Here is a 27,363-nt window from a genome sequence, read left to right as displayed (position 1 = left end):
CAAACTACGGCCCGGGGGCCATATGCGGCCCGTTAAGCTTTTTAATCCAGCCCGCAGAACTTGATGAAATTATATTAATAAACCTTGTTAACGTTTTTTCCCCGCAATTCTGGAATTATTTTTTTCAATAAGCCTTACATGTTACATGTCATTTCTGTTAAGTGATGGACATGAGTAGTGCGCAGGTGCACGTACGTTCTCAAAATAAAAAATGCACTCCAGATCAAATAACACGCTCCGCATACTGGCACGCTGTCACTGTTCTGTCCTTGTGCTGGTCATTGTTGAGTTTTGGCACAGGGGACAATTGAATAAGAAGGAGCAGGACAAGTAGACCTGCATCTCCTACCGTTTTTGAAATAAAGACAGTCAGGAGGAGAGTGATGATGATAATATCTTGAAGGATAACAGAATTTTCAGTGCTTTAAAATAATAACTGTTACTATTAAAAAAAGCTGTATTTTATTCATTTAATTTTCAGTGTTTTAAAAGTCATTTCAATAAATAGCTAAATACCATGGGACTTCAAAGACAGATATTTTGTTGTAATGCATTTGTTCATTTTCAATTGAAATTAAAGCACATGTTTTCTACATATCCCATGATATTTTATTTTCTCTTATGAGGTGTATTACCATCTGCTCCTGGTCCGGCCCCCCTGTCAAATTTTAGAACCCTTTGTGGCCCACAAGTCAAAAAGTTTGCCCACCCCTGGGTTAGTCTGACATCGGTGGTGGGGAAAATGCTAGAGTCGGTTATCAAAGATGTGATAACAGCACATTTGGAAAGAGGTGAAATCATCGGACAAAGTCAGCATGGATTTGTGAAAGGAAAATCATGTCTGACGAATCTTATAGAATTTTTTGAAGATGTAACTAGTAGAGTGGATGGGGGGAGCCAGTGGATGTGGTATATTTAGATTTTCAAAAGGCTTTTGACAAGGTCCCACACAGGAGATTAGTGTGCAAACTTAAAGCACACGGTATTGGGGGTATGGTATTGATGTGGATAGAGAACTGGTTGGCAGACAGGAAGCAAAGAGTGGGAGTAAACGGGACCTTTTCAGAATGGCAGGCAGTGACTAGTGGGGTACCGCAAGGCTCAGTGCTGGGACCCCAGTTGTTTACAATATATATTAATGATTATACGAGGGAATTAAATGCAGCATCTCCAAGTTTGCGGATGACACTAAGCTGGGCGGCGGTGTTAGCTGTGAGGAGGATGCTAAGAGGATGCAGGGTGACTTGGATAGGTTAGGTGAGTGGGCAAATTCATGGCAGATGCAATTTAATATGGATAAATGTGAGGTTATCCACTTTGGTTGCAAGAACAGGAAAACAGATTATTATCTGAACAGTGGCCGATTAGGAAAAGGGGAGATGCAACGAGACCTGGGTGTCATTGTACACCAGTCATTGAAGGTGGGCATGCAGGTACAGCAGGCGGTGAAAAAGGCAAATGGTGTGTTGGCATTCATAGCAAGAGGATTTGAGTACAGGAGCAGGGATTTTCTACTGCAGTTGTACAAGGCCTTGGTGAGACCACACCTAGAATATTGTGTGCAGTTTTGGTCTGCTAATCTGAGGAAAGACATTCTTGCCATAGAGGGAGTACAGAGAAGGTTCACCAGATTGATTCCTGGGATGGCAGGACTTTCATATGAAGAAAGACTGGATCGACTAGGCTTATACTCACTGGAATTTAGAAGACTGGGGGGGATCTTATTGAAACGTATAAAATTCTAAAGGGATTGGACAGGCTAGATGCAGGCAGATAGTTTTCGATGTTGGGGAAGTCCAGAACGAGGGGTCACAGTTTAAGGATAAAGGGGAAGCCTTTTAGGACCGAGATAAGGAAAAACTTCTTCACACAGAGAGTGGTGAATCTGTGGAATTCTCTGCCACAGGAAACAGTTGAGGCCGGTTCATTGGCTATATTTAAGAGGAAGTTCGATATGGCCCTTGTAGCTAAAGGGATCAGGGGGTATGGAGAGAAAGCAGGTACAGGGTTCTGAGTTGGATGATCAGCCATGATCATACTGAATGGCGGTGCAGGCTCGAAGGGCCAAATGGCCTACTCCTGCACCTATTTTCTATGTTTCTAACTCTGGGTCTGTACTTACTGGAATTTACAAGGATGGAGGGGGGGGGGGGGGGATCTCATTGAAACCTTTCAAATATTGAAAGGCCTAGACATGGTAGATGTGGAAAGGATGTTTCTTATTAAATTAGATTAGATTAGATTCAACTTCATTGTCATTGTGCCGAGTACAGATACAAAGCCAATGAAATGCGATTAGCATCTAACCAGAAGTGCAAAAGAACAGTGTTATTTACAAAATAACTGCAAATAAAAAGTGTTACAGCACACAAATATAAAAGTACTGAGACAGTCCAATATGAGTGCAATATTGCTTAGCGCTGTGATGTGAGGTTCAGCAGGGTCACAGCCTCAGGGAAGAAGCTCTTCCTATGCCTGCTGGTGTGGGAGCGGAGGCTCCTGTAGCGCCTACTGGATGGGAGGGGAGTATAAAGTCCATGGCTAGGGTGAGATGCATTCTTGATAATACTTTTCGCCCTGCCCAGGCAGCGTTTATGGTAGATGTTCTCAAGGTGGGCAATTGGGTGATGATAATCTGCTTGGCAATATTCACCACCCGCTGGAGTGCTTTGTGGTCCGATACGGGACAATTGCCATACCACATTGAGATGCAGTTGGTGAGTATGCTCTCAATGGTACAGCGGTAAAAGTCCGTCAGTATCCTGGGACAGAGGTGAGCTTTCTTGATGCTCCGCAGGAAATAAAGGCGCTGTTGCGCCTTTTTGATCAGGATGGAGGAGTTCAGGGACCAGGTGAGATCCTCGGAAATGTGGACACCAAGGAATTTGGGGGGTTTGGGGAAAGAGTCTAGGACAAGAGGGCACAGCCTCAGGATAGAGGGGCATCCATTTAAAACTGAGATGCTGAGAAATTTCTTTAGCCAGAGGGTGGCGAACTTGTGGAATTACCACAGGCAGCTGTGGAGACCTGGTCGTTGGATGTACTTAAGGCAGATCTTGATAGGTTCTTGATTGGACACAGCATCAAAAGTTACGGAGAGAAGGTCAGGGATTGGGGCTGAGGAGGGGGAGTAAAAAGGATCAGCCATGATTGAATGGTGGAGCCAACTTAATGGGCCAAATAGCCTAATTCTGCTCCTATATTTTATGGTCCAAGCACTCCAGTAAATGTGGGACTTTTGTACAAATATTGCTAAATAGCAGAAGAATCAAACTTGCTTCCATTTATATAGCTAAAAAATCCAAACCTACGATTTTAATGTATCTGTAGAATTGCTGTTTTAATACATTTTCATGGCCATTTACGCTTAAACATTATTGTGGAAGGAATAGGTAAAGGATGATCATCGCTAACTCCTTGGTTCCTGCACCACAATCCAAACAACTTTCTTGTAATTCGTTTCTGAAAATATCTTCCAAAATTCCTTAGTTTTGTTACCTTAATGCTCATTTAGTGTTGGACACATTCATGGTGAGAAAATGGTGATTTGGGTTATCCCATCCAATAAGACACTGCCCTGGACCACAATGAGGGTTGTGCAGCTACACTAAATTCGGACAAGTTCATATGTTTGCAAATGTACTGCAATGAGCAAAGTAGATGAATTTCAGGCTAATACATGCATAATAATTTCCTTCTGCCCAACTAATTAAGTTAAAAGATGATTAAGGAGAATAGTCTGATCAGAACTTTTGATGTTCAGGTAAATATAAAATTATGATTTTTTTTAAAAACATAACACTTGTGCCAATCCCATGCTTTTAAGCTTATGCATCCTGAAGTTATTTTATAAATATGAGCAGCAATATTTAGAATTGCTGTGCCTGGTTCGAGGACTTTACTAATAACCAGTAAAGAGAATGACTAAAGTCCTCCAGAGTTTTTCCTCTTCTGCTTGCATTGTTCAGCACGCAAGGCTCCACTGGTACTTCACTCTTTTACATTCATGTTCTATCTATTGACACATTAATTGTTGCTCCTCTCCATGTCTTGTGGCACATCGGGCAGCAACCTTGACATTTGTTTAGTATTTTGTCTGTTTACGAGGTTGAGTTTCTAGCTCAATGCTCAACCCAGCACGGATGGAAAGCAAGGAGCCGGATTCGAACCCGGGACCACTCACCTCGGAGTCTGGTGCTGATGCAATTACACCACCAGCCAGCATTGACACATTAAGCTTTTTTCCAATATCCATATTGGTACAGTAAGTAGCCACTTTATTAAGTACATCTGCTTGTTAATGCAAATATCTAATCAGCCGATCATGTGGCAGCAACTCAATGCATAAAAGTATGAAGACATGGTCACAAAGTTCAGTTGTTGTTCAGACCAAACATCAGAATGGGGAAGAAATGTGATCTAAGTGGAACCATGGAATGATTATTGGTGCCAGATGGAGTGGTTTGAGTATCTCAGAAACTGCTGATTTCTGTGGAGGCCAAGTCATTAAGTATATCTAAAGTGGAGGTTGATAAGTTCTTGATTAGTCTGGGTACCAAAGGTTATGGGAAGAAGGCAGGAGAATGGGGTTGAGAGGGATAATGAATCAGCCATGATGAAAAGGCACAGCAGACTCAATGGGCCAAGTGGCCTAATTCAGCTCCAATGTCTTATCTCTTGAAATTTTCATGCACAACAATCTCTGGAATTTAGAGATAGGTGTGAAAAACAAAAAAAAAATTCAGAGAGCAGCAGCTCTGTGGGCAAAACTACCTTATTAATAAGAAGTCAGAGGAGAACAGCCAGACTAGTTCAAGTTGACAGGAAGGCGACGGTAACTCAAAAAACCATGTGTTACAACAGTGGTGTGCAAAAGAGCATCTCTGAATGTACAACATGTTGACTAATGAAATGGATGGGCTACAGCAGCAGAAGACCATAATCGTACACTCAGGAAAGATAATCTTCCTCCAAATAAAACAGTAAATGATATTAAATATTGTGCTTATGAAACCTAACAACTGATGTCCCTGGCAAATATTCCAGTAAGATTCACTTTTCTTTACCAAAGGAACATAATGAAATTATATAATTAACAGAACCTGGCTACCAAAGCTCTTATGATCTATGAAACTCTATTCTAAAAATTGATTCACTTACTGTAATAATATCATGTTTCATGGCAACATTCACAGAAGTGATGCTGTTTCTTTTCCATATACAATTCTGCTGATTATGTGAGGGTTTCTGCATCTCCTCCAATGTCCATCATTCTACAGAACCTGTGCATTGGAAAGAATGGAATAAGTCATTTATGCAAATTATATTTGCAAACAATGGCTTTAAAGATAACTATAAGACTATAGGGTAAGAAACAGAATTCGGGCATTTGGCCCATTGAGTCTGCTCTGCCATTTCATCATGTCTGATCCATTTTTCCTCTCAGCCCTAATCTCCTGCCTTCCCCCCATATCCCTTCATGTCCTGATCAATCAAGTATCTGTCAACCAATATACGTAAAGACTTGGTCACCACAGCTGCCTATGGCAATGAATTCTACAGATTCACCATTCTCAGGCTAAAGGAATTCTTCCTCATTTCCGTTCTAAAAGGACGCCCCTCTAATCTGAGGCTGTGTCCTCCAGTCTTAGACCCTCCCACAATAGAAAACGCCCTCTCCACATCTATTGTATCAAGGTCTTTCACCATTCGATTGGTTTCAGTGATGTTACCCCGCATTCTTCTGAATTCTAGCGAATACAGGCCCATGCTATCAAACGCTCTTGATACGACAAGCCATTTAATCCTGGAATCATTTTCGTGAACTTCCTTTGAACCCTCTCCAGTGTCAGCACATCCTTTTGAAGATAAGGGGCCCAAAACTGCTCACAATATTCCAAGTGAGGCCTCACTTCTGCTTTATAAAACCTTAACATTACATCCTTGCTTTTGAAATGAATGCTAACATCGTATTTGCCTTCCTAGCTGCTCTTTATTTACAAGTCATCCATTACCAGGAGTGCAGCTCCCATGACACTCAAGCAACTCAACACAATCCAGGACAAAGCAGTATGCTAAACTGGCATTCTTTTCACTACACTGATACCTGCAGTATGCTCTTTTTACAGAATGCACTGCAGCAACTTGTCAAGTCGATTCTGGCATCATCTCCCTGATACACTATCTCTACTACAGAGGACAAAGGCAGTAATCTCATGAGATCGCCACCAGCTGCAAATTTCCTCCTAGTCACCCATGGAAATGTATTGTCATTCCTTCACTGTCATTGGGCCCTAATTTTGGAACCAACCTTTATCAGGTCTGCAGTGCTTCAAAAATTGAGCTATTCCATGTCTCAGCATTGACGAAATTAGGGTCAATAAATACTTGTCCTGACACATCCCATAAACAAATAAAAAGAAATCTTGGGAGTTAAGAGTTCATAAATGAAAAGGTTTTTTACGACAATAGTAATTAACTGCTTACCCAAGCTTGCTCTTTTCTTGCTCCTGACATCTATTTTTAGATTTCTCCAGATGTTTAAGTTCCTTTACGAGATTCGTAGTTCAGTTCAGTATAGTTGACAAACTGATGGTAAAAGGGTTTATAATGCCTGTATGCACACATAATTGCAACACAAGTGTCTGCTCTTCATGCTTTTAAGCGTGTTTCTTAATTCAGTGATGAATAAACACTTTGGATTAATTTGTAGTACAGCAGTGCAGGTTATATAGTTGCTTCCTCACAGTTCTGATAACCCAGGTTCAAACATGATCTCTAGTGCTGTGAATAGTTTGCGTGTTCTCACTGCATTGGCTTGGATCTTTTCTCACATCCCAAATTTGTACTAATTGGTAGGTACATTGGCCACTGTAAATTGTCCCTCATGTTTAAAGGAGTGGTAGAGTCTGACGGGAGGTGATGGAAGTGTGGAGGTGGAGATAACATAATGAGTGTTCAAAGAGTGGTATGGACTCGGTGAGCTGAAATGCATGGTTCTGTACTGAATAACTGACTGTTTTAATCACTGCAAAAACAATGGTAGCTATAACAACCAACAAAATATTCTTAACATTACCCCCATCTACAAATATTTCATTCATAACATTAGAGGCTTTGGATACTGTCGGGGGGGGGGGGGGGGGGCGGAAGGTAACCTAACAAGAAAGTTGCAGTGGTTGGGTCTCTGGCACCGTGATTCAAATGGGTTGGCGGAAGACAGACACACTGTGGTGATAGGGGATTCATTAGTTAGAGGAACAGACAGGAGGTTCTGTAGGCGAGAACGAGATTCTCAGATGGTATGTTGCCTCCTGGGTGCCAGCATCCGGGGTATTGAGTTTGCGGCTTTCTCAAGTGGGAGGGTGAACAGTCAGGAGTCCTGTTCCATGCAGGTACCAATGACATGGGGAGGATGAGTGCTGATGTTCTGCATAGGGAGTTCAGGGAGTTAAATGCCAAGTTAAAGAGCAGGACATCCATGGTTGTGATCTCAGTATTGCTAACCGTGCCACATGCTAGTGAAGCTAGAACTAGGAAGATGATACAGTTTAATATGTGGCTAAGAAATTGGTATAAGAGGGAGGGCATAAGATTTTTGGATCATTGGTCTCTCTCTTCCAGGGAAGGTGGCACATGGACAGAAGGGACGGTTTGCACCTAAACTGGAGGGGGACAAATATCCTAGTGGGAAGGTTTGTTAATGCTGCATGGTGGGGTTTAAACTAGAGTTGCAGTGGGATGAGAACCAGAGTGTCTGGATGGTTAGTGGGGAGGTTATGAGGCAGGTGTTGCTAAGACCATAAGACATAGGAGCAGAAATAGGCCATCTGGCCCATCGAGTTTGCTCCACCATTCAATCATGGCTCATCCTTTATTTTCTCCTCCTCAGCCCCAGTTCCCGACCTTCTCCCCATAACCTTTGATGCCATGTCCAATCAAGAACTTATCAATCTCTGCCTTAAATACACCCAACGACCTGGCCTCCACAACTGCATGTGGCAACAAATTCCACAAATTCACCATCCTTTGGTTAAAGAAATTACTCCGCATCTCTGCTTTGAAAGGGTGCCCCTCTATCCTGAGGTTGTGCCCTCTTGTCCTAGACTCTCCCACCATGGGAAACATCCTTTCCACATTTACTCTGTCTAGGCCTTTCAACATTTGAAAGGTTTCAATGAGATCCCCCCTCATCCTTCTGAATTCCAGTGAGTACAGACCCAGAGCCATCAAACGTTCCTCATATGATAACCCTTTCATTCCTGGAATCATCCTTGTGAACCTCCTCTGAACCATCTCCAATGCCAGCACATCCTTTCTAAGATGAGGGGTCCAAAACTATTCACAATACTCAACATGAGGCCTCACCAGTGCCTTATGAAGCCTCAGCATCACATCCTTGCTCTTGTATTCTAGACCTCTTGAAATGAATGCCAACATGGCAATTGCCTTCCTCACCACCGACTCTAGCTGCAAGTTAACCTTCTGGGTATTCTGCACAAGGACTCCCAAGTCCCTCTGCATCTCAGATTCCTGGATTTTCTCCGTTTCAAAAATGGTCTGCACATTTATTTCTACAACGAAAGTACATGGCCATGCATTTTCCAACATTGTATTTCATTTGCCACTTTCTTGCCCATTCTCCTAATCTGTCTAAGTCATTCTGCATCCTACCTGTTTCCTCAACACTGCCTGCCCCTCCCCCAATCTTCATATCATCTGCAAACTTGGCAACAAGACCATCTATTCTATCATCTAAATCATTGATATACAGCATAAAAAGAAGTGGTCCCAACACCGACTCCCGCGGAACACCAGTAGTCACTGGCAGCCGACCGGAAAAGGATCCTTTTATTCCCACTTGCTGCCTCCTACCAATCAGCCAATGGTCTAACCATGTTAGTAACTTTCCTATAACACCATGGGCTGTTACCTTAGTAAGCAGCCATATGTGTGGCACCTTGTCAAAGGTCTTCTGAAAGTCCAAATATACAGTACAACATCCACTGCATCCTGCTGCGCAGGTTGACCCTGTGGTTAAGAAAGCATACGGAGCATTAGCCTTCATCAATCATGGGATTGAGTTTCGGAGCCAAGTGGTAATGTTGCAGCTATATAGGACCCTGGTCAGACTCCAAATGGAGTACTGTGCTCAGTTCTGGTCGACGGAGGATGAGAGGTGACCTGATAGAGGTGCATAAGATGATAAGAGGCATTGATTGTGTGGATAGTCAGAGGCTTTTTCACAGGGCTAAAGTGGTTGTCACGAGAGGACACAGGTTTAAGGTGCTGGGGAGTAGGTACAGAGGAGATGTCAGGGGTAAGTTTTTTATTCAGAGAGTGGTGAGTGTGTGGAATGGGCTGCCGCAACGGTGGTGGAGGTGGATACAATAGGGTCTTTTAAGAGATTCCTGGACAGGTATATGGAGGTCAGAAAAATAGAGGGCTATGAGTAACCCTAGGTAATTTCTTAGGTCAGGGCATGTTCGGCACAGCTTTGTGGGCCGAAGGGCCTGTATTGTGCTGTAGGTTTTCTAGGTTTCTATCCCCTTTATTTATCCTACTCAAGGAATTAACAGGTTCATCAGGCAGGATTTAGATAGAGCTCTTATAGATAGCGGGGTCAAGGGATATGGGGAGAGGGCAGGAACGGGGTACTGATTGTGTATGATCAGCCATGATCACAGTGAATGGCGGTGCTGGCTAGAAGGGCCGAATGGCCTACTCCTGCACCTACGGTCTATTGTCTATTGATTTTCCCTGAAGGAAACCATGCTGACTTTGTACTATCTTGCCCTGTGTCACCAAGTACTCCATCACCTCATCTTTAACAATTGACTCCAACATCTTCCCAACCACTGAGGTCAGGCTAACTGGTCTATAATTTCCTTTCTGCTGTCTCCCTCCTTTATTAAAGAGTGGAGTGACATTTGCAATTTTCCAGTCCTCTGGCACCATGCCAGAGTTCAATGATTTTTGAAAGATCATTTCTAATGACACCACAATCTCTAACGCTACCTCTTTCAGAACCCTAGGGTGCAGTTCATCTGGTCCAGGTGACTTATGTACCTTGAGGTCTTTCAGCTTTTTGAGCACCTTCTCCCTTGTAAGAGTAACTGCACCCATTTCTCTTCCTTCAAACACTGCAACATCAGGCAAAATGCTAGTGTCTTCCACAGTGAAGACTGATGCAGAATATTGATTTAGTTCATCAGCCATCTCCTTGTCCACCGCTATTATTTCTCCTGCCTCAGTTTCTAGCAGTTCTATATTCACTCTCATTACTAAACATAGAAAACCTACAGCACAATACAAGCACTTCGGTCCATGATGCTGTGCCAAACATGTACTTACTTTAGAAATTATCTGGAGCTACCCATAGCTCTCGATTTTTCTGAGCTCCATGTACTTGTCCAGGAGTCTCTTAAAAGACCCTATCATATCCGCCTCCACCACCATCACCGGCAGCTCATTCCATGCACTCACCACTCTCTGCGTTAAGATCTTACCTTTGACATCTCTTCTGTACCTACTTCCAAACACCCTAAAATTGTGCCCTCTTATGTTAGCCATTTCAGCCCTGGGAAAAAGCTTCTGGCTATCCACATGATCAATGCCTCTCATCATCTTATACACCTCTATCAGGACAGCTCTCATCCTCCGTCACTCCAAGGAGAAGAGGCCAAGTTCGTTCAACTTATTCTCATAAGACATGCTCCCCAATCCAGACAATATCCTTGTAAATCTCCTCTGCAACCTTTCTATGGTTTCCACATCCTTCCTGTAGTGAGGTGACCAGAACTGAGCACAGTACTCCAAGTGGGGTCTGACCAGAGTCCTATAAAGCTGAAACATTACCTCTCGGCACCTGAACTCAATCCCATGATTGATGAAGATCAATGCACCATATGCCTTCTTAACCACAGAGTCAACCTGCGTAGCAGCTTTGAGTGTCCTATGGACTCAGACCCCAAGATCCCTCTAATCCTCCACACTGCCAAGAGTCTTACCATTCTTAAGCTCCACTCTGCTAGCCTTTAATCTTCTAGATTTCTATCATTACCTGTTTTTCGTAAGCTTTTCTGACTAGAGTTTCAACAGACTTCGTACACCACGATTCCTTTACTCTACCACTCTTTCCCTCATTGGAACGTACTTATGCAGAACACCACACAAATATACCCTGTACATTTGCAACATTTCTGCCGTACATTTCCCTGAGAACATCTGTTCCCAATTTATGTTTCCAAGTTCCTGCCTGATGGCTTCATATTTCCCCTTACTCCAATTAAACACTTTCCTAACTTGTCTGTTCCTATCCCTCTCTGATGCTATGGTAAAGGAGATAGAATTTTGATCACTATCCAGAATGCTCTCCCACTGAGTGAACTGACATCTGACCAGGTTCATTTCCTAATACCAGATCAAGTACAGCCTCTCCTCTTGCAGACTTATCTAGATATTGTGTCAGGAAAACCTCTTGAACACACCTAACAAACTCCACCCCATCTGAACCCCTTACTCTAGGGAGATGCCAATCAATATTTGGGAAATTAAAATCTCCCACCATGACAACCCTGTTATTATTACACCTTTCCAGAATCTGTCTCCCTATCTACTTCTTAATGTCCCTGTTACTATTGGGTGGTCTATAAAAAAACACCCAGTAGAATCATAGAACATTACAGCACAGAAACAGGCCTTTTGGCCCTTCTTGGCTGTGCCAAACCATTTTTCTGCCTAGTCCCATGACCTGCACCTGGGCCATATCCCTCCATACCCCTCTCATCCATGTACCTGTCCAAGTTTTTCTTAAATATTAAAAGTGAGCCTGCATTTACCACTTCATCTGGCAGCTCATTCCACATTCCCACCACTCTCTGTGTGAAGAAACCCCCCCCCCCCAATGTTCCTTTTAAACTTTTCCCCCTTCACCCTTAACCAATGTCCTCTAGTTTTTTTCTCCCCTAGCCTCAGTGGAAAAAGCCTGCTTGCATTCACTCTATCTATACCCACTATAATTTTATATACCCCTATCAAATTTCCCCTCATTCTTCTACGCTCCAGGGAATAAAGTCCTAACCTATTCAACCTTCCTCGGTAACTGAGTTTCTCAAGTCCCGGCAACATCCTTGTAAACCTTCTCTGCACTCTTTCAACCTTATTAGTATCCTTCCTGTAATTAGGTGACCAAAACTATGCACAATACTCCAAATTCGGCCTCACCAATCTCTTATTCAACCTCACCATAACATTCCAACTCTTATACTCAATAGTTTGATTTATAATAGATAATAGACAGTAGGTGCAGGAGTAGGCCATTTGGCCCTTCTAGCCAGCATCGCCATTCACTGTGATCATGGCTGATCATACACAATCAGTACCCCGTTCCTGCCCTCTCCCCATATCCCTTGACCCCGCTATCTATAAGAGCTCTATCTAACTCTCTCTTGAATGCATAAAGGCCAATGTGCCAAAAGCTCTCTTTATGACCCTATATACCTGTGACGCCACTTTTAGGGAATTATGTATCTCTATTCCCAGATTCCTCTGTTCTACTCCTCAGTGCCCTACCATTTACCTTGTGTGTTCTACCTTGGTTTGTCCTTCCAAATTGCAATACCTCACACTTGTCAGCATTAAACTTCATCTGCCATTTTTCAGCCCATTTTCCCAGCTGGTCCAAATCCCTCTGCAAGCTTTGAAAACCCTCCTCACTGTCCACTGCACCTCCAATCTTTGTATCATCAGCAAATTTGCTGATCCAATTTACCACATTATCATCCAGATCATTGATGTAGATGACAAATAACAATGGACCCAGCACTGATCCCTGTGGCACACCACTAGTCACAGTCCTCCACTCAGAGAAGCAATCCTCCACTACCACTCTCTGGCTTCTCCCATTGAGCCAATGTCTAATCCAATTTGCTACCTCACCATGTATACCTGGCGACTGAATCTTCCTAACTAACCTCCCATGCAGGACCTTGTCAAAGGCCTTACTGAAGTCCATGTAGACAACACCCACTGCCTTCCCTTCATCCACTTTCTTGGTAACCTCCTCGAAAAACTCTAAAAGATTGGTTATACATGACCTACCACACAGTGATATTGACCCCTTCCTGTTCCTAATTTCCACCCACAGAGACTGTGTAGACAATCCCCCCATGACTTCCTCCTTTTCTGGAGCCGTGACACTATTTCTGATCAACAGTGCCACGCTCCCACCTCTTTTGCCTCCCTCCCTGTCCTTTCTGAAACATCTAAAGCCTGGCACTCTAAGCAGCCATTCCTGCCACTGAGCCATCTAAGTCTCTGTAATGGCCACAACATCATAGTTCTACGCTCTAAGCTCATTCTCTTTTATTTTTAACATACTTGAAAGAACTTTTACCATCCACTTTGATATTATTTCCTAACTTGCTTTCATATTTCATCTTTTCCCTTCTAATGATCTTTTAGTTGCTCTCTGTTGGTTTTTAAAAGCTTCCCAATCCTCTAGGTTCCCACTAATTTTTGCTTTGTTGTATGCCCTCTCTTTTGTTATCACATTGGCTTTGATTTCCCTTGTCGGCCACAGTTGTACTATTTTACCATTTGAGTATTTCTTCATTTTTGGAATACACATATCCTCATTTTTCCCAGAAACGCATGCTATTGCTGCTCTGCTGTCATCACTGCCAGCAGCTCGTTCCAATTTACTTTGGCCAACTCCTCTCTCATGTTTAAAACGGGTTCTAAGAGTAAACCTAGCAATTATCAGCTTGTAAGTTTGACGTCAGTGGTGAGTAAATTAATATAAAGTATTCTTAGAGATTGTATATATAATTATCTGGATAGACAGGGTCTGATTAGGAACAGTCAACATGGATTTGTGCGTGGAAGGTCATGTTTGACAAATCTCATTGAATTTTTTGAAGAGGTTACTAGGAAAGTTGACGAGGAAAAAGCAGTGGATGTTGTCTATATGGACTTCAGTAAGGCCTTTGACAAGGTTCCACACGGAAGGTTAGTTAGGAAGTCTCAGTCATTAGGTATTAATATTGAAGTAGTAAAATGGATTCAACAGTGGCTGGATGGGAGATGCCAGAGAGTAGTGGTGGATAACTGTTTGTCAGGTTGGAGGCCGGTGACTAGTGGTGTGCCTCAGAGATCTGTACTGGGTCCAATGTTGTTTGTCATATACATTAATGATCTGGATGATGGGGTGGTAAATTGGATTAGTAAGTACGCAGATGATACTAAGATAGGTGGCGTTGTGGATAATGAAGTAGTTTTTCAAAGCTTGCAGAGAGATTTAGGCCAGTTAGAAGAGTCAGCTGAAAGATGGCAGATGGAGTTTAATGCCGATAAGTGTGAGATGCTACATTTTGGTAGGACTAATCAAAATAGGACATACATGGTAAATGGTAGGGCATTGAGGAATGCAGCAGAACAGAGTGATCTTGGAATAATGGTGCATAGTTCCCTGAAGGTGGAATCTCATGTGGATAGGGTGGTGAAGAAAGCTTTTGGTATGCTTGCCTTTATAAATCAGAGCATTGAGTATAGGAGTTGGGATGTAATGTTAAAATTGTACAATTGTTCTGGTCACTGAATTATAGGAAAGATGTCAACAAAATAGAGAGAGTACAGAGGAGATTTACTAGAATGTTATCTGGGTTTCAGCACCTAAGTTACAGAGAAAAGTTGAACAAGTTAGGTCTTTATTCTTTGGAGCGTAGAAGGTTGAGGGGGGACTTGATAGAGGTATTTAAAATTATGAGGGGGATAGATAGAGTTGATGTGGATAGGCTTTTTCCATTGAGAGTAGGGGAGATTCAAACAAGAGGACATGAGTTGAGAGTTAAGGGGCAAAAGTTTAGGGGTAACACAAGGGGGAACTTCTTTAATCAGACAGTGACAGCTGTGTGGAATGAGCTTCCAGTAGAAGTGGTAGAGGCAGGTTCGATATTGTCATTTAAAGTGAAATTGGATAGGTATATGGACAGGAAAGGAATGGAGGGTTATGGGCTGAGTGCAGGTAGGTGGGACTAGGTGAGAGTAAGCGTTCGGCACGGACTAGAAGGGCTGAGATGGCCTGTTTCTGTGCTGTAATTGTTATATGGTTATATGGTTAAATGTCTAATATCAAAAGGCATGCATTGAAGGTGAGAGGGAGGTAGGTTCAAGGGGGATGTGCGGGGTAAGATTTTCACTCAGAGAGTCGTGGATGCCTGGAATGCGCTGTTTGGTATGGTGGTAGAGGCAAATAGAGGCTTTTAAGAGATGTTTGAATAGGTACATGGAGGGATATGGACATGGTGTAGGCAGGAGGGATAAGTGTTTGGGGGTTTTGATTTGCTTTTTAGCTGGTTCAACACAATATTGTGGGTCGAATCACCTGTTCCTGTGCAATACTGTTCTATACTGGTTGCTAGGTTCATTGGTCACATGGATGTAATTATGTGGTGCAGGCTCTAGGGCCGTAAGTGTTGTATCTCTAAATAAATAAATAGATAGAGAAATAAATAAATAAATAAATAAATAAATAGATAGATACATAGGCACACAATTTAAACTTCTAATAGATTACTCACGTACCATCTGAGTATTTCTGCAGTTGACTGAATGAGAGGAATTAGCCTGGTCGTTTTCCAAAGATTTCCTGTTCGGAAATGGTGTTAAATTGATTGATTTACTCTGGAGTTTTGCTTCTTCATTGTTGGAAGTCACATAACTCACTTCTTTACTTAGAAAGCTTTCAATCATCTGAAATTCAGAAAAAAAACATCATATTAGGACAAGTCCTATAAAAATGTAATTATACATGAAATGTAAGCTCTACTCATTACTGAATGCAACTTTCCAACAAAACAACTTAAAGTTCAGATAAGTAACTTTACACTTGAGCACCCCCTTTATAGCTTGATTAAAAATGCTGCACTATATTTCTCAGTTAAGAATCAGTGGTAACCCATTGACAGCCAAACCATTAATCTGCCTTGTCCCATCATAGACCCAGAAATCCAAATTTCTCTTAAGTGTTGAAATCAACCCTGCATTCACGACTTGCCACAGTTCCAGAACCAGAGGCCACAGTTTAAGAATAAGGGGTAGGCCATTTAGAACAGAGTTGAGGAAAAACTTTTTCACCCAGAGAGTTGGGATCTGTGGAATGCTCTGCCTCAGAAGGCAGTGGAGGCCAATTCTCTGGATGCTTTCAAGAAAGAGTTAGATAGAGCTCTTAAAGATAGCGGAGTCAAGGGATATGGGGAGAAGGCAGGAACGGGGTACTGATTGTGGATAATCAGCCATGATCACATTGAATGGCGGTGCTGGCTCAAAGGGCCAAATGGCCTACTCCTGCACCTATTGTCTATAAATCAAAGTATGTGACCATACACCTCCTCACACAGTATTCCATCTGCCACTTCTTTGCCCATTCCCTTAATCTGTCTAAGTCCTTCTGTAGCCTCTCTACTTCCTCAAAACTACCTGCTGCTCCACCTACCTTCTTATCATCTGCAGCTTTACAACAAAGCCAAGAATCAGTCCAAACACAGACCCTGTGGAACACCACTAGTCACTGGCAGCCAACCAGAAAAAGCTCCCTTTATTCTTACTCTTTGCCTCCTGCCAATCAGTCACTGCTTTGTCCATGTTAGAATCTTTCCTGTACTACCATGGGCTTGTTAAGCAGCCTCATGTGTGGCACCTTGTCAAAGGCCTTCTGAAAATCCAAGTATACAACATTAACCAATTCTCCTTTGTCTATCCTGCTTGTTTTTCCTTCAAAGAATTCCAATAGATTTGTCAGATTTAGCGCTTTGCAAAGTCTTTACAGGCAGGGATATGAATTTTATTTAGCCAGTTCTTCCTAGCCACTCTTCAATAAATATCCTTTTCATGCAAGGCCTTAAAGATTGTGGAGCCATGTACTTATTCTCCATTTGCAGCCACCGATTTCTGCAGCTCACTCTGAGTGACTTTTGATGTCACAGTAGCCACTCTTCTCTGGCGACTAAGTTCAGAGGGGCGGAATAACCTCAGCAGTGTGGCTGTGGTTTCATATTTTTTTCTACTTTTTCACGATGGATTAGACTGAGCTCTGAGGTATGTTCAGTCATATCATCTCCAGGACTTGCCTTAAATGTTCTTTAGTCTTCATTTTGGTTTGGTCTGTTGAAAATCTACTATACTGTTGGACCTTATAGAGAGAGAAGTACTTATGCTTATGAATTTATTGAAAACAGGTGACCCTCCAATTTTCTACATCAATAAATTGGGTGAGTATTGCAGCTGAGGAAAGTTAGCACAGTAATTACAAAGGAAATGAATACTTTTTCAGCCTCACACTTATGGTTTTTTTAAATTTTTAGTAAATTGTTGACAGGATTTGGAATTTTTCTTTTGATTTGACATGATGCACAATGTTTTGTAAATTAGCTCAAAAAGTTCCACTTCAATATATTGTACATTTAGAAAATGAGACAGTAAAATGTGAAAATGGTTGTGGGGCTCAATACTTTTTCAAGGCATTGTATGTATTGTGATAATAAATTTACTTTGAACATCCTTGTAAACTTTCTCTACACTCTTTCAACCTTGTTTACATCTTTCCTGTAGATAGGTGACCAAAACTGCACACAATTCTCCAAATTAGACATCACAATTCTTATACAATTTCAATATAACATTCCATCTGTTGTCCTCAATACATGAAGGTTAATGTGCCAAAAGATTTCTTTATGACCCTATCAATCTGTAACATCACTTTCAAGTAATTATGGACCTGTGTATAAGATGATGAGAGGCATTGATCGTGTGGATAGTCAGAGGCTTTTTCCCAGGGCTGAAATGGCTGCCACAAGAGGACGCAGGTTTAAGGTGCTGGGCAGTAGGTACAGAGGAGATGTCAGGGTTAAGTTTTTTACTCAGAGAGTGGTGAGTGCGCGGAATGGGCTGACGGCGATGGTGGTGGAGGCAGATACGATAGGGTCTTTTAAGAGACTTTTAGATAGGTACATGGAGCTTAGTAAAGTAGAGGGCTATGTGTAACCCTAGTAATTTCTAAGGTAGGGAAATGTTCGGCACAACTTTGTGGGCCAAAGGGCTTGTATTGTGCTGTAGGTTTTCTATGCAGTGCCCTACTGTTCAGTGTGTCAGACCTACCCTGGTTGGTCCTATTGATGTGCAACACCTTGTACTTCTCTGTATTAGACTCCATCTGCCATTTTTTAACCCATTTTTCCAGCTAGTCCAGATCCCTCTGCAAGCTTTGAAAACCTTCCTCACTGTCCACTACACTTCCAATCTTTGTAACATCAGCAAATTTGCTGATCCAATTTACCACATTATCATCCATTTCATTGATATAGATGACAAACAACAATGGACCCAGCACCAGTCACTGTGGGGCCTCTAGTCACATGCCTCCACATACAGAGGCAACCATCTAACCATCTACAATCATTCTAGTTTCTTCCGGAACCAATGTCTAATCCAATTTACTACCTCATCTTGAATGCCAAGCGACTGAACCTTCTTGACCAACCTCCCATGCGGGACCTTGTCAAAGGCCTTGCTAAAGTCCATGAAGACAAAATCCACTGACTTGCCTTCTTCAAGTTTCCTGGTAACTTCCTCAAAAAACTCTAACATTAGTTAGAAATGAGTTACCATGCACAAAATCATATTGACTATTCCTAATCAGTCCCTGTCTATTCAAGTACTTACATATCCAATCCCTTAGGATACCTTCCAATAACTTTCCCACCACTAATGTTAGGCTCACTGGCCTATAATTTCCTGACTTATTCTTAGAGCCTTTCTTAAACAACAGGACATTAGCTATCCTCCAATCCTCCAGCACCTCACATGTGGCCAAGGATGTTTTAAATACCTGTGCTAGAGTCATTCTTCCACTTTCACTACTTCCTAGTTTATTTTTTTCTACTGCTCATTTCATTGTCCTTCAGCAGCTAACTTCAGAATTAATAAAGTGAACAGAAATGAGAGTTCCACGTTCTAGATATTTTTAGCACTTTTAACTTAGTAAGAAATGATGAAATTGATTTTCAAAAGTCATGATCAGAGTTAATATCTCATGGAATATTTGATTCTCCAAGAAACTAAAAGCTTATAATGTACATCTTTTCTTTGTAACATTAATTGCAGTAATATTTTTTTTTAAATCACTTGTAGAATCGAGAAAAATATTAGGGCAAAGATTCAGCTATTACCATCTTATGTTCCTTTTTTCTCCCGTCAAAAAATATAACAATGTTATAAAAAGAATATAACATTTTTCCCCCACAGCATTTCTTTTTTGTTGTCATAGGCCTACACTGAGAAATTTTATTTCCGCAAATAGGTGAAGTGCAACTTTTGTGAACCACTGCAGTTATACTGAAAGTGCTGTTGGATGGCATGGATATGTTTAGTGGCAGGATCCCTTTGGAGATGGGGAACAGGAATAATTTTGAAACTAGGATTGGGTGACTTCAGGTGGCAGTGTTCCCTCCTTTGCTGACATTGCTGTTGAATTTCTGTTTGCTGTTTGAAGTGGTAGATGGAGTTCAGTCCAGAAAAATGTGAAGTAATACACTTTGGAATGTCAAATTTGTAGTCAGAATACAGGGTTAGTGGTACCATTTTCAGCAATGTGGATTAACAGAGGGATCTTGGGCTTACATGTCAATAGATCCTCAAAGTGGCCTTACAAATTGATCGGGTGATTAAGGCTACATCCACACTAGACCGGATAATTTTGAAAACGCCGGTTTCACGTAAAAACGATAGGCGTCAACACTATGTGTTTTAAAAAATATCTCTGTCCACATTGAAACAGAGATTTCGGCGAATCTCCTTCTCCTGTGCATGCGCAGGACACATCTACCGAAAACAAGCGACATGTTTGGTGTCGAATCTCGCCGTAAAAGTGCGCGTTTGTGTAGTTACAGACTAGAAAAACTTAAAACGACAGACAGCTGTTGGCTCTCGCGCAGGAGAACTTAAAGCTAAAAAAAAATATTGGCGCGTACAGCGGCAACCGACAGGGAGTTCATGGACAGATTGACCCGGCTGACGACGAACATTGAAAAACTGACTAACACTGTTGCATTAATAAAGCACCTTGTTAAATGTATAAAACATGTCTGCATCAGTGTTATCTTGTATTTCCACACAATGTTACATTAGGCTGTTACACATCTATTGTCAGAGAAGTACTTGCATAAATAGGTAAACCACCTTCATACGAGCAAGGACAGAAAACAGGGCAAAGTGAGTACAGTATACTTATTTATTCAGTAAGTTATGGGTCAAAGTATTTGGTGAGTACATTTCTAACTCTTCTGGCTTCAGTCTCTTTGCCGTCTGTTCTGAAATTGTTAAGTTGCTTTCAAGAAAACAATGAAATAGCGCGCTGCAGTCTGACAGCATTTTCAGAAGTCTCCGGTTACCCCATCCACACTGATCTGCCCGAGATCAAATCTACTAATTTGAAATTGTATCTTCTTTATTTCACATCCAACTTAATTTGTTAACACGAGAAAGTCTACAGATGCTGGAAATCCAAAGCAACACACACAAACTGCTGGAGGAACTCATCAGGTCATGCAACATCTATGGAAATGAAAAAAACAGTCAATGTTTCGGGCAGAGACCCCTCTTCGGGATTGGGAAGGAAGGGGAAAGATGCCAGAATAAAAAGGTAGCATGGAGGGGAAGGAGGCTATCTGGAAGGTGATTGGTGAAGCAGACATCCCACCTCTCCCAGAAGTTCCGGGAGTCTCCCGCATATTGATAGCGGCTCCCTGATGCCCGCAAATTATATACAATATCCCGGAAATTCAATTTTTTTGAGAGGGAGAGGGAGCATCCTGATTGGTCTCTCTTCGTGCTAAGTAGACCTATCAGTTTTCTCTGTGGGCGGGCTTTACAGTCGACCTCAAAAATAATGACAGTGTTGCTCGCTGCACTGTTTGCAACAGTGACTTTTCTATTGCCCATGGTGGGTTAAAATGTAAAAGACATGTTGAGGTGAGTTTAACAGGTGTGATTCATTCACTAGCATAACTAACGTTATTTAAACTAGCTGGCTAGCTGCTAAGGAGCTCTTTCTCTTCGGTTGTCCATCGAAATCCGATGATGACGTCCACTTATTTAATGGTGAGATCTCTGATGACTATACAGTCCTATCCTGGACCCACAAGCTCTATTGCAGGTGGGACATGTATACGTGGTAGTGGTGGTAGTGATGGCAACCATGGCTGCATTTCTCCTGGCTCTCTTCTGCTGTCTTCTGGTTGTTCTTTCCATCTCCAGAATACAAACCCCATCCCTAAGCAACTGTTGCCAAGGATACAGTCAGCAGCAACATCCTCCAGGTCCTCGGGTCTGATCTTCTACTTCCTTAAAGCATTCTTCATCTGATCCTTATAGCGCTTCTTCAGCCCTCCAGCTGAGCGTCGACCATGATGTAGCTGGCCGTATAAGACTCTGTGGGGTAGCTGACATGGGGGCATCCTTATCAGGTGCCCCAGCCACTGCAACTGACGCTGGGTGATCATGGCCTCAATACTTCTGCAGTTGGTCTTTACAAATATTTCAGTGTGAGGCACCCGCTCATGACAGGTATTTCCCAGGATGCGCTGAAGGCAGCTTATGTGGAAGCGCTCCAAGGACTTGATGTGACAGCTGTAGGTTACCCAAATTTCACAGCCATAAAGGAGGGTGGTGACACAGACCGCTTGGTATACAGTGACCTTTGTGGAGGGACGAAGGCTCCTGTTCTGAAAGACTCTACACCGAAGTCTCCCAAAGGCAGCTGATGCCTGTTTAATGCGGCTCTGGATGTCATTGTCAATGCCGCTACCCTCAGAGAGAATGCTCCCCAGATATTTGAAAGACAGCACTACTGACAGCTTTTCATCACCAACAGTGAAGGCAGGTAGGGTGGGTGGGACACTGGCACTCCATTGGCAAACCACTTCTGTCTTGGTGGTATTGACGGTCAGCCCCATCCTGCTGTACGCTCTCACTGCCACAGCAAGGACAGTCTAAAGATCTTCTGGAGTATGGGCCACAAGAGCACCGCCGTCTGCATACTGCAACAGTGACTTTTCTATTGCCCATGGTGGGTTAAAATGTAAAAGACATGTTGAGGTGAGTTTAACAGGTGTGATTTGTTCATTAGCATAGCTAACATTAATTAAACTAGCTGGCTAGCTGCTAAGGAGCTACTCTATTGATGTCCTATATGATGAGGCCAAACTCCCTGTAGACTTGCTTAAAGTTGTAATAGAATAAAAAAACGACTCCATGATAATATAATATAGTCTAAGTACATATTTTAATGTCACATTTTCTGCATATACCCAACTTTGTTTAATGATTTTGTCTAATCTGTAAACCAAGTATTACATACACCCTTGGAAGTTGACCGGGGGGGGGGGGGGGATATGGGGTTGCGGGGTGCTACCTCCCTGAAACAAATTTTTGCAGGGTGGGATGTCTGGTGAAGCCAAGTGGGTGTGAACGTTAAAGGGCTGGAGAGGAAGGAATCTGACAGGAGAGGAGTGCGGTCAATAGGAGAAAGGGAAGGAGAATGGGACGCAGAAGGAAGTGATACGTGGGTGAGAAAAGGTGAAAGGGCAGAATGGGGAATAGGGGAAGTGAGGGGGGTTTTACCAGAAGGAGAAATTGATATTCATGCCATCAAGTTGGAGGCAACCCAGACAGAATATAAGGTGTTACTCCACCACCCTGAGGATGGCCTTGTTTTTGCACAAGAAGAGGCCATGGACCAACATGCCAGAAAAGGAATGTGAATGAGAATTAAAGCATTTGGCCACTGGGAAGTTCTGCTTGAGGTGGATAGAGCTGAGGTGCACGATAAAGAGGTCCCCAATTTATGAAGGGTATTACTAATGTAGAGGAGACTGCATTGGGAGCACTGGACACAATAGATGACCCCAGTGGATTCGCAGTTGAAGTGTTGCCTCACCTGAACAGCCTGTTTGGGGCCCTGAATGGAGATAAGGGAGGAGGTGTGTGAGCAGGTGTAACACTCTGGAGGCTTACAGGGATAAGTGCTGGGAGGGATGAATGAACAAGGGAATCTTGAAGGGAGCGATCCCTGCAGAAAGCTGGGGTGGGGGGGGGGGGAAATGGATACCTTTGGTGTCAGGATCCCTTTGGAGATAGAGAATGAAGTGTTGGACATGGAGGGTGATGAACTGGGAGGTGAGGACAAGAGGAACACTGTCACTGTTAAGGCAATGGGAAGATGAGGTGAAGTGCAGATGTTCGTGAAATGGAGGAAATGTGGGTGAGAACAGCATCAATGGTGGAGGAAGGGGAACTCCATTGTTTGAATAAGGAGGACATTTCAGACGTCCTGGAATGAAAAGCTGTGCCCTGGGAACAGATCTGGCAGAGACCAAGGAAATACAAAAAGGGAATAGCATTTTTATAGGAGGTGATGTAGGAAGAGGTGTAGTCAAGATAACTGTGGGAATTAGTAGATATATAAAAGATGTTGGTAGACAGTTTATCTCCAGGGATAGAGACAGAGATATCAAGAAAGTGGAGAGAAGTGTCAGAGATGGCCAACAAATTTAAGGGCAGGGTGGATTTAGGTAAAAAGCTTCAGACCCTTTAATAAGACCATAAGATATAGGAGCAGAATTAGGCCATTTGGCCCATTGGGTCTGCTCTAACACTTCATCATGGCTGATCCAATTTTCCTCTCAGCACCAGTCTCTTGCCTTCTCTCCATATCCCTTCATTCCCTGACCAATCAAGAATCTATCAAACTCTGCCTTAAGTATACATAAAGACTTGGGCTCCACAGCTGCCTGTGGCAAAGAATTCCATAGATTCAACACTCTAGATAAAGAAATTCCTCCTCATCACTGTCTTAAAAGGATGCTCCTTTATTCTGAGGCTGTGTCCTTTGGCCTTAGACTCTCCCACCATAGTAAACATCCTCTCCACATCCAATCTATCAAGGCCTTTTACCATTCCATAGGTTTCAATGAAATCCTCCCCCCCACATTCTTCTCAACTCTAGTGAATATGGACCCAGAGCCATCAGACGCTCTTCATATAAAAATCCTGGAATCATTTTCGTGAATCTCCTTTGAACCCTCTCCAGCTCCAGTGCACCCTTTCTAAGGGGCCCAAACTTGCTCACAATACTCCAAGTGAGGCCTCACCAGTGCTTTATAAAGTCTCAACATTACATCCTTGCTTTTATATTCTAGTCCTCTTGAAAGGAATGCTAACGTTGCCTTCCTCACCAGACTCAACCTGCATATTAACCTTTAGTGAATCCTGCACAAGGACTCCCAAGTCCCTTTGGATTTTGTATTTTCTCTCCATTTAGAAAACCCTTTCATTTCTTCTACCAAGGTGCATGACCATAAACTTCCCAAGTCTGTACTCCATCTGCGATTTCTTTGCCCAGTCTCCTGATCTGTCTAAGTCATTCTGTAGCCTCTCTACTTCCTCAAAACTACCTGCCCCTTCACCTATCTTCATATCTTCTGCAAATTTTGCAACATAGCCATCAATTCCATCATCCAAAGTATTGACATACAATGTAAAAAGAATCGGTCCCACACAGACGTCTATGACATCACTAGTCACCTGCGGCCAGCCAGGAAAGGCTCCCTTTATTCCCACTCTTAGCTTCCTGCCACTCAGCCACTGTTTTATCCATGCTAGAATATTTCCTGTAACACCATGGGGTTGTAGCTTGTTAAGCAGCCTCATGTGTGGCACCTTGGTCAAAGGTCTTATGAAAATCCAAGTACACAACAGCAACCAATTTTCCTTTGTCTATCCTGCTTGTTATTTCTTCAAAGAAATCCAAAAGATTTATCAGGCAAGATTTTCCCTTGAGGAAACCATGCTGACTACGGCCTGTTTTATCATTTGCCTCATCCTTAGTAATCGACTCCAACGTCTTCCCAACTACTGAGGTGAGACTAACTTGCCTATAGCTTCCTTTTGTTACATACTCATAGTTTGAACACAGAACAGTGGGATGATGTAACGGTCTTGTGAGTGGGATGATGTAATTGTATTGGGGTGATGTTATGTCACGTGATGGCATGTTCCAGACGGTATTTAAACCAAAGCCGCAATTTCTCATTTTTATTTTTGTGCAACATTGTTGTTGCTGGTCGGAGGTGTGGAGACTCTTATCAGTTTTGTTTGTTGTACGTTTCTTTTTCCCTTACAGTCCAGTATTGGAGAGTGAAGGCATTACCGGAGTTATCTGAGTTCAAAGGATTGGATAAAGTTAATGTTGTTCAGTGTCTCGGGGAATGATAGACCTTTGTGACTTCGTTCAGGAATTGTGGCATGCACATCTGAGTTAAACCCCTGCAAGGTGGGGAAGGTTTGTGCAGTGACCACCCTCCAGTCAAAAGGTTAGTTCCTTTTTATTTCCTTGTGACTTCTGTGAACAAGGCATCTCCCGGCTGTGGGATTGGCAGATTCATCGTTACTTCGAAGGAATTGTTTGCTTCGGGGAAGTCTCTCCTTTCTGACTGTATAAATCACACGGACTTTTGAATTTATCACTTTTAGTCTGTGCTTGGATGAGAACTCGTTAGGAACAGTTTCTACGTTTGACTGTTTGTTAGATATTGTCGCCTAACTGTTAACTTCCAGTTAAGTTAGTCGTTTGTTTACTTTTCTAAGTTTTGAGCAGAGGTTAATAAATCTCGGGATTTGTTTATAAACCCTGTCTCAGTTTCATATTCATTGCTGCTGCATTCATAACACTTTCTTCTGCCATCTTTTCTCACATTAGTCTTTCTGAGGAATTCTTTGCCACAGGCAGCTGTGGAGGTCAAGTCTTTATGTATATTTAAGGCAGAGGTTGATAGATTCTTGATGCATCAAGGCATGAAGGGATATGGGGAGAAGGCAAGGGATTGGGGCTGAGAGGGAAATTGGATCAGCCATGATGAAATGGCAGAATAGACTTGATGGGCCAAATGAGCTAATTCTGCTCCAATATCTTATGGTCTTCTCTTGCCTCTTCTATTGCTTATTGTTGAAGATAGGTGTACCGTCTGTCCCAGTCACACAACATAATTGAATGTTAATTGTATGTTAAAACATATCTGCAAAGGTTTTGGTTGTTTTCAATCTGTTGTTTCAATAAAATGAGCACAAAATACGCTGCACAGATGCAATTTTGCATTTCAATGTAGAACAATTTATTAACCACAATGAAATTCTCAAGATAGTTTGAATGCTCTTGAAAAATCTTATCAGTGCTTCAAAAAATCCAGAATTAAACAATAACTGAGTTAATGCATACACCATTGTATATACCCCTCCCATTTTTGGCACAATGGCCTCCAAATTTTTTGTGCTCTTATTATTTGGAAGATCTAGGTAAAATGCCTTCCCAGAAATTGCACAGTTTTCCAAAGTGCTGTCTTTATACTCCTGCATTAAGCAACTCCGTGGCATCTTCTGTGTTTCAAGTCTTGAAGAGCTCATTTAAAACTAATAAAAAAAAATTCTTCTCAGTGTCAGAGGTTTACAAGCATTTCAAACTTAATTACAGTATATGATTAAAATACAGCGGTAACCTGAACACTAGTCTATCCAGTTGGAGCACCGCAGAGGTCGGTTTTGGGGCCTCTTCTTTTTGTGCTGTATATCAATGATTTGGATGATAGAATAGATGGCTTTGTTGCCAAGTTTGCAGATGATATGAAGATTGGTGGAGGGGTAGGTAGTATTGAGGAAACAGGTAGGATGCAGAAGGACTCAGACAGATTAGGAAAATGGGCAAGAAAGTGGCAAATGAAATACAATGTTGGAAAAAGCATGGTCATGCACTTTGGTAGTAGAAATAAATCTGCAGATTATTTTCTAAGTGGAGAAAATCCAAAAATCTGAGTTGCAAAGGGTCTTGGGAGTCTTTGTACAGAAAAGCCTAAAGGTTAACTTGCAGGCAGAGTCAATGGTGAGGAAGGCAAATGCCACGTTAGCATTCATTTCAAGAGGTCTAGAATATAAGAGCAGGGATGTGGTGCTGAGGCTTTATAAGGCACTGGTGAGGCCTCACCTTGAGTATTGTGAACAGTTTTGGGCCACTCATCTAAGAAGAGATATGCTGGCATTGGAGGCAGTTCAGAGGAGGTTCACAAGGATGATTCCAGGAATGAAAGGGTTATCGTATGAGGAAGGTTTAATGGCTCTGGGTCTGTACTCGCTGGAATTTCAAAGGATGAGGGGGGGCATCACATTGAAACCTCTCAAATGTTGAAAGGCCTAGACAGAGTAGATGTGGAAAGGATATTTCCCATGGTGGGAGAGTCTAGGACAAGAGGGCACAGCCTC

The 27,363-nt window shown here is 42.3% G+C and overlaps 1 pseudogene; it reads right to left on the bottom strand.

Moving 5' to 3' along the window:
• Window positions 1–26,530, bottom strand: part of LOC140741596 (uncharacterized) — a 47,553-nt pseudogene extending 21,023 nt beyond the window's left edge.
• Between the last annotated feature and the right edge of the window lie 833 nt (window positions 26,531–27,363).

Source organism: Hemitrygon akajei, chromosome 18 (assembly GCF_048418815.1).
Source record: "Hemitrygon akajei chromosome 18, sHemAka1.3, whole genome shotgun sequence".
Lineage (NCBI taxonomy): Eukaryota > Metazoa > Chordata > Chondrichthyes > Myliobatiformes > Dasyatidae > Hemitrygon > Hemitrygon akajei.
The sequence above is the reverse complement of the archived record's forward strand: the minus strand, read 5'-3'. Positions and strand labels throughout refer to the sequence as shown.